General features: G+C 35.9%; 1 protein-coding gene across 1 annotated transcript in view; it reads right to left on the bottom strand.

Moving 5' to 3' along the window:
* The window catches only part of LOC123870079 (alkaline phosphatase-like), a 105600-nt gene that overhangs the window by 45674 nt on the left and 52563 nt on the right, over nt 1–7363 (bottom strand). The gene's annotated exons all lie outside the window — the stretch shown is intronic.

Raw genomic sequence — 7363 nt, 5'->3', positions numbered from 1 at the left:
AATTTGGCGACTGTTACAAGATACTTTTTATTCAGGAAAATCAAAGAATTAGTATACGAAGTTCTGGGCATCAACTAGTAATTTAAGCAGTTCATATTATCTTATTTCAATTCAGCTGTACCGTAGGCACGGGCTCTATAAGATTTTTACCCCAATACAATCCAATCTACTAGCTTGTATGCGTCCACTGCTTGACAATAGACCTTTTCAAGAGCGCGCCACCAAACACAGTCCTTTGCCTTCCACCCGCTCCCCGCCACCTTCCCCAGATAACTGGTTAAGCGGGCTGGAGGTCGTCCTACTCAGTGCTTACCGGTACATGTCCTCCACTCCAGATGACTGCCACATGACATGATGTCTGCCACATCGACCGTCGGTTCTGTGACAGATATTACTTGCCTCTTACCACTTTAGCTTGCTAATTAATCCTTTGAGCTATGTCGGTCGCTTTTTTTTTTGCAAATTTTTACACCGCTGGATTTGAATTCATACTTTGGAGTTCAGACACAGTCTAGTAGCAATATCATACTGGATTTCATCGCTAGATTGAAAACAAAATACTAAGTAAAATACTTCTGAATACAGTGTTGGATAGCTGAGCTTGAATGCAACTCAAGTACAATCAGTTTGATAAAGTTTTCTCGCGGTATTTGCAGGGCTTCCGGTATCTAGTTGTTGCTACGTTGTTACATTGATTGTGTTTACATCTTTGAGCAATAAATTATAGACAAGCGTAAATTAAAAATTGATAACACCCCCGACCAGTGAAGATTACAGTAACTAGAAAAAATCTGATAACTTTCTAACGGCTGAACCGATTTTCTTGGATTATAGCTAAAAATACTCTCGATTAAGCCACCTTTCAAACAAAAAAAAAACTAAATTAAAATCGGTTCATTAGTTTAGGAGATACGATAATATCATTCTAACATTACAGTGGCGTGGCGCTTATATTATAATAATTTATAAATAATATTTTGACGCTTTGTGCTGCGCTGCAACGCCCCGCTGTAATGCGGTCCGGCCTTTAGATTAAAATATTCAAAGAGAAGAATATTACCTTAAATGAGAAAAACCTCAAAGCGCAAATAATAGTTAGTAAGCTATGCTAAGGTAATTCTTAACAATTTACTCAAAGACTGGGCATAATTTTCCAGCGCTTTGTTATTCAAAACAAGGAAAACTACATCACTTTTTCTCACGCAACAGTAAATTATTTTTCATTTGGTTTTCTTTGGATATCATTAAAGTGATATGGGGTTCATTAAAATACTTGATTGCTTGTTATTTTTTATGGCTTCAGTGGGCCTGTGTGCCTTTATTGTTTGAACGAAATCCCACAAAAGTTGTATTTCTTGGACTAAAAGTAGCCCAGATCACTTCTTGCATAGTTCTTTAAAGTCCCGTCAAAATAAATTCAGAATTTTCAAAGATTTGCCCGAACAAATAGACAAACAGGAAAAATATGACCGTGACACACAGATAGACAGACTGACAAACGAACCACTACTTTTCAAAACTGTTGTTTAATAAATAAGTATGATACAACAGGTACCTAGAACAAAGGTTTTAAATTAGTTTTTAGTTAGTTCCTACGTAAACAAGATATAATAAAAAAAACGAATTAACAATCTTTTTTAAACGCTTACCACCTTTTTAAGACGAACTAAAAGTATAAAATAATTCTTAAATAACTAAAAGTATAAAATACTTGTAAAAATAATAACAAAAAATAAACGTACGTGAAAACGTTACAACAATCTTTTTGGACAATCAAATAAAATATTTTAAAAACATCAGTTTTTCTTTCCCATATTTTTGGCGATAATTCAAAAACTTATTTTTGGGGTTTGTCGCTCTTTAGCAATCGAACGACAGAACGTATAATATGTTCACGTACATTTATCGCAAGTTCACGTCGCTACACCCTCACGTAACGAGCTCATGATCAAGAGCCCCGGAAGGGTTTGAAACTAGTCGGGCTGTTCCTATAAATTTCATACGTGAGCATTACCGGCGCAATGTTCACCATATACCTACCTATACCTATACTAAAATATGAACATCGGTGTTAATTTTGAGGGGTCCGTGCGGCGTGCCCGAATGGTGTCAACGGGACCCTGTTACCTGCTAAGCCTCCGCTGTCCGTCCGTCCATCTGTCCATCCGTCCGTTCGTCCGTCCGTCTGTCTGTCAGCGGGCTGTATCTCGTGAACCGTTAATATGGTTTTACTAATGTAGAGACTTACAGTACAGAATGTGTGTTTCACAACACATAATAAAAATTTCAAAATGGAGTATTCATAGGTCTATGATGGTTGCTACGAAAATTAAAAAGTATTATCGCTTCGTGCGCGAGCCCAACTCGCACTTGTTCGATTTTTAGGGTTTCGTACTCAAATGGTAAAACGCTCTGCTGTCCGTCTGTTTGTTGCTTGTTTTCCTGTACCGTTCATTGGATAGAGTTGGGAGTTTAGTACAGTTGTTGTTAGAACTTGCGGGGAGGTGTCTGACATGGTAGCATCCAAGTACATCATAAGTGGCCAACTAGTGCACACAAAGAGGCATTGTAAGTATGCCGAAACAAGCTACCACTAATCTTATTGTACTATTCTGTATTATTATATAATATTATCATACTATATAACATTAGCAGTTAACTCGTAGATGGAGTAATAACAGGAACATGATGTGTTCACTCAGGCCAATAATACGGGAAACACGGGGTAGGGGAGTCACGTATGTTGTGATTATGTAATTATTACTTAATAATAATATAGCTACTTTCATTACCATCATCATCATGATCAACTCTTCGCCGGCTCACTTCAAAGCACGGTTTTCCTCTCAGAGTGAGAAGCCTCAGACTGACAGACCACAATTTTTTTTCTATTTTTTTTTGTTTCTTAAGACCTACCTACCTGCCAAATTTCATGATTCTAGGTCAACGGGAAGTACTCTATAGGTTCTCTTGACAGACACGGCAGACGGACAGACAGACAGATAGACAACGAAGTGATCCTGTAAGGGTTCCTTTTACCTTTCGAGATACGGAACACCAAAAACATCATTTCTGTCATTTCTGCCTTAGTACTTTTCAGACCGAATATAAAAAATTGTGATCAAGCATTATGAGACAAAAATCTTTGAAAAAGTGCTTTCTTTTTATCTATACGACAGATTGTTTATTTCTAAAACTAAAGAAAAGTAAGGTATAATAACTTTTCGTGATAACTTATGGTAAGTCACCTTTCGACTCCATTATAAAACTATTCCTAAACACGCGAATTTTATACAGCTATAACTTATCAACGAAACACTATTAAGTTTTTATTAGAGGTTTTATTGCTTAGGATGCTTATCATAACTGACCTAGTTCAGTTTTCCCTTTCTTGTATAAGTAAACTAGTTTCAGAAACTTTATTAGCTTAATGGTGATTTTATCCTAACGTGCGTAGAAACCCAATAAAAACAACGACGCCATTGAGTGCTAACAACCTACTGCATCGCTACTTGAAATAGGTCGTATTTCAGGGCTATAAAAGGACTTAAAGCTCTAGGAATTTAATGTTACCATCGAACGCAATAACGAGGCATCGAAGTAGTAGGTATAACCACTACTCCTACTAGATTTCAACATGTGGTTATTCAAGGTAGGTACTGATCAACAAATTCCTGAAGACCTGGTAATGCATTGGCGGTTCCTCTGGTGCTCCTTAATGTTCGTAGGCGGCAGTAATCACTTAACATTGGGTGACCCACCTCCTCGTTTGCTAGCTATTTAAATTAAAAAAATCACTGTTATTATTTTATTCGACCTTGGAAGCCATATTGAGTATCAATATTGCTTTGTATATGAATAAGATACTGATTAATCACTGTGAAAAAAAAATCAACAGATGAAAATAATTTAAAAAATTGCAATAATGCCCATGTCTATTATAAGTTATATGATCCTTTATTTTAGTGATAACTAGGTCACCTTTCTCTTTAAATAGCATTTTCTTTTCTATTCTTTTTTAAGTAAGTAGGTACGCGATAAAATATTTCAGTAAATAAATCCCTTTCATGCACCTTTTTGTTTCAAAACTTAGAATATGCAAATCTTCCCAATGTTCACTCATATCAATCACATTATCCCAAAAAGTTAAAATTGCCTAACTTATGTTTGGGTAGTGCGTAAAATTGCACGGCTTAAACTTTTCCAAGCAGATTTTATCTTACACGGGATGATAGACTGAAAATAAATAGCGATAAATATAATGCATTATTAGAGTACTTTTACTTGGCGAAAAATGTATGCCAAGTAAAATATCGTAAGTACACGTACACCGATAGGTTTGGGCTAATGTGTACCGTACCTACTCTGTTTAGGATATTGCGGGCCGTCTTTTTTTATGCGATTTGGTACCTTTAAACTAACATATTTTTATTCGTTGATTCAACCTTACTATCTCAGTTCTGATGCTGATGCAGCGGCGAATTACTTATTAGTTTAGTTTTCACTAAATTGACTTAAGCAACTATTCAATGTAGGTCACGCGAAATTTAATTCCAGGTTCCGCTAGTTAATCCAAGTCAACTTTGCAAAGCTTTGAGACATTTTAAAGCTGAAACACACCCACCGCGTCATGAAAACTATACACAGGGTTCATTATGCAAGTATTTTCTATAGGAGGGTGTCTTTTTTTTTTTTTTTTTGAAAAGAATATTAGTCATTTTAATCATGACTAACATTCCCCTTGCCCCTCCAACTTCTTCAAATTAATCCACATACGAGTATATCTACACCTGCAAACTGTGCGACTCATGAGTTGCTCAGCTCGCAGGTTTGGATAGAAAAAAAATTATTCATATCTGTATACTAGCCGATCGTTAGCAGAGTGAACGATATGTTTGGTCTTAATTAAACTGTCATTTTTTATTTAAAACAGAACACTTTTTATATATTTTAATTTTAATAATAATGAAAATAAGCTTCCCGCAATCTTCTTCTTCAATGTTAAGATAGTTAAAGTGAGTAATTTATTCATGGAAATTTTACATGAACTCAAGCTTTATAAAGCTTTTATTGTTCATGCTTGTAAACGAACTCTCGTTAATAAAATGTTTTGTAAAGACAAGCTGACTCGCCCCCGTTTCCCACGTAGAAAACAATGTACTCTGTTTTTAGAGTTCCGTAAGTTGGAATGAAAAAAAACGGAACCTTTATAGGATCATTTGTGTGTCATGACCATGTCTGTCTGTCCGTCTGTCGTAATAGATTTTCTCCGAATCTACTAGACCTCGATTAACTATTTTTTTTCATAGAAAGTTGACCATTTCCCTCACCCTTCCCCTTATCTCCGCAACTACTGAGCTTAACATTTGGAAAAAAATTCAGAATGATATAGGTATGTGGAAGAAGAGTTCTTTTGTTTTTTTAGATTAAAGGAAACCTTATAAAATGTTTATAGTGTCAAAATAACATGACAAATCTCTTATTATTATCGTACGAATTTACACATTCATCGTACGAAACCATCTCCAAGCGAGTTCAACTCGCACTTGTCCGGTTTTTATCTATGGAGAGAAGTCCATTTCCAAAACAAAAAATTGCTCCATACAATTTATTGTTTTACTTATCTCGTTGAATTTCAAGTAGGTATAAATGCATATCTACTTGGATTTTTTCCAAAAGAAACATGGTATAATACAAATTCAGAAAAGCCGTAGAAAGATTGCCAAGACACAACAACATAGTGTACCTACGAACAGATGCAGTCTCGATTGCATTGTGTTTCAAATCGCTGCAGAAATCCGTCATGAAACTTTATGTAAATGCATCCATTTAGAAAATTATAGACGAGTGCACTAAATCAACATCAGTAAAAGCTGAGGTAGAATTTATTATACACCAAGAGACAGCTGTATATTTAACAAAAAATAAAAATGTATTCCATAAAAGTACTAAATTCACATTTCATACAATCACATCACACTAATATTATAAAGGCGAAAGTTTGTATGTGTGTGTGTGTGTGTGTGTGTGTGTGTGTGTGTGCGTGTGTGTGTGTGTGTGTGTGTGTGTGTGTGTGTGTGTGTGTGTGTGTGTGTGTGTGTGTGTGTTTGTTACTCCTTCACGCTAAAACTACTGGACGGATTGGGCTGAAATTTAGAATGGAGATAGATTATACCCTGGATTAGCACATAGGCTACTTTTTATCCCGGAAAATCAAAGAGTTCCCACGGGATTTTTAAAAAACCTACATCCACGCGAACGAAGTCGCGGGCATCAGCTAGTGTAATATAAAATAGACTGAAAAAGATAGAAATAAAAATCCACACTCTAACCAGGGTCGGCATTATTTTCAACAAATGTTTAAATCGACTGTTTTAAACATGTATCAATTTTTAAACAAAAACTATTTTAATCATGGTTCTAATCCTGTTCTAAACAAAAATGTTTTGTCTTTTATACCGTTTTTCCAACCTTGCACTCCACTATCTTGTGTGGCTGACATAACATGGTGGACTGTGATTTTTTATCAAAACTAGTATGTCCAACTGTATACATCTATCGAATTGGGAAAATGACGACAACGATCCAGTTATAATGTTATTGGCAATGACTTCTACAGATTGGTAAAGACTCAACCATATTTTGAAGCATGCTTTTAGGTGTCGTTTTATGCAAAGGTGCGTAAACACCGCGCCAGTTTTTATGCAATCAGCACCACTAAGCGCATGCGTGTCACACACTAATGACGCGCGCCAATTTATATAATTTTTTTAACCCCCGACCCAAAAAGAGGGGTGTTATAAGTTTGACGTGTGTATCTGTGTATCTGTGTATCTGTGTATCTGTGTATCTGTGTATCTGTGTATCTGTGTATCTGTGTATCTGTGTATCTGTGTATCTGTCTGTGGCCTCGTAGCGCCTAAACGAATGAACCGATTTTAATTTAGTTTTTTTTGTTTGAAAGGTGGCTTGATCGAGAGTGTTCTTAGCTATAATCCAAAAAAATTGGTTCAGCCGTTTGGAAGTTATCAGCTCTTTTCTGGTTTTCTTATTACTTTTATCCCAGGACCACCAGAGGTTACGTATTTTCTGACACAGGAAATATGTACGATTGAGTAGTGTTAGTAAGTATTAAGAAAGCATGCCTAGCCTACGTGCTAGCTTGCTTAGACGGCCAATTTTCAGGTATCTGATAATCAAGGTACATAAAACCATTACTTACCTCACGTAAATTCTCCAAACTGATTTTTACGTATATTTTAGGCAATATCCTTAAAAATATGTCGCCAATACTCCCAGACACTTCCCGCGTCGGCCGTATTGCTTTGCAGATGCTTTAAAGCTCCCAAAATAAGTAATTACT

The sequence above is a fragment of the Maniola jurtina genome, chromosome 12, assembly GCF_905333055.1.
Source record: "Maniola jurtina chromosome 12, ilManJurt1.1, whole genome shotgun sequence".
In the NCBI taxonomy this organism is placed as follows: domain Eukaryota; kingdom Metazoa; phylum Arthropoda; class Insecta; order Lepidoptera; family Nymphalidae; genus Maniola; species Maniola jurtina.
The sequence above is the reverse complement of the archived record's forward strand: the minus strand, read 5'-3'. Positions and strand labels throughout refer to the sequence as shown.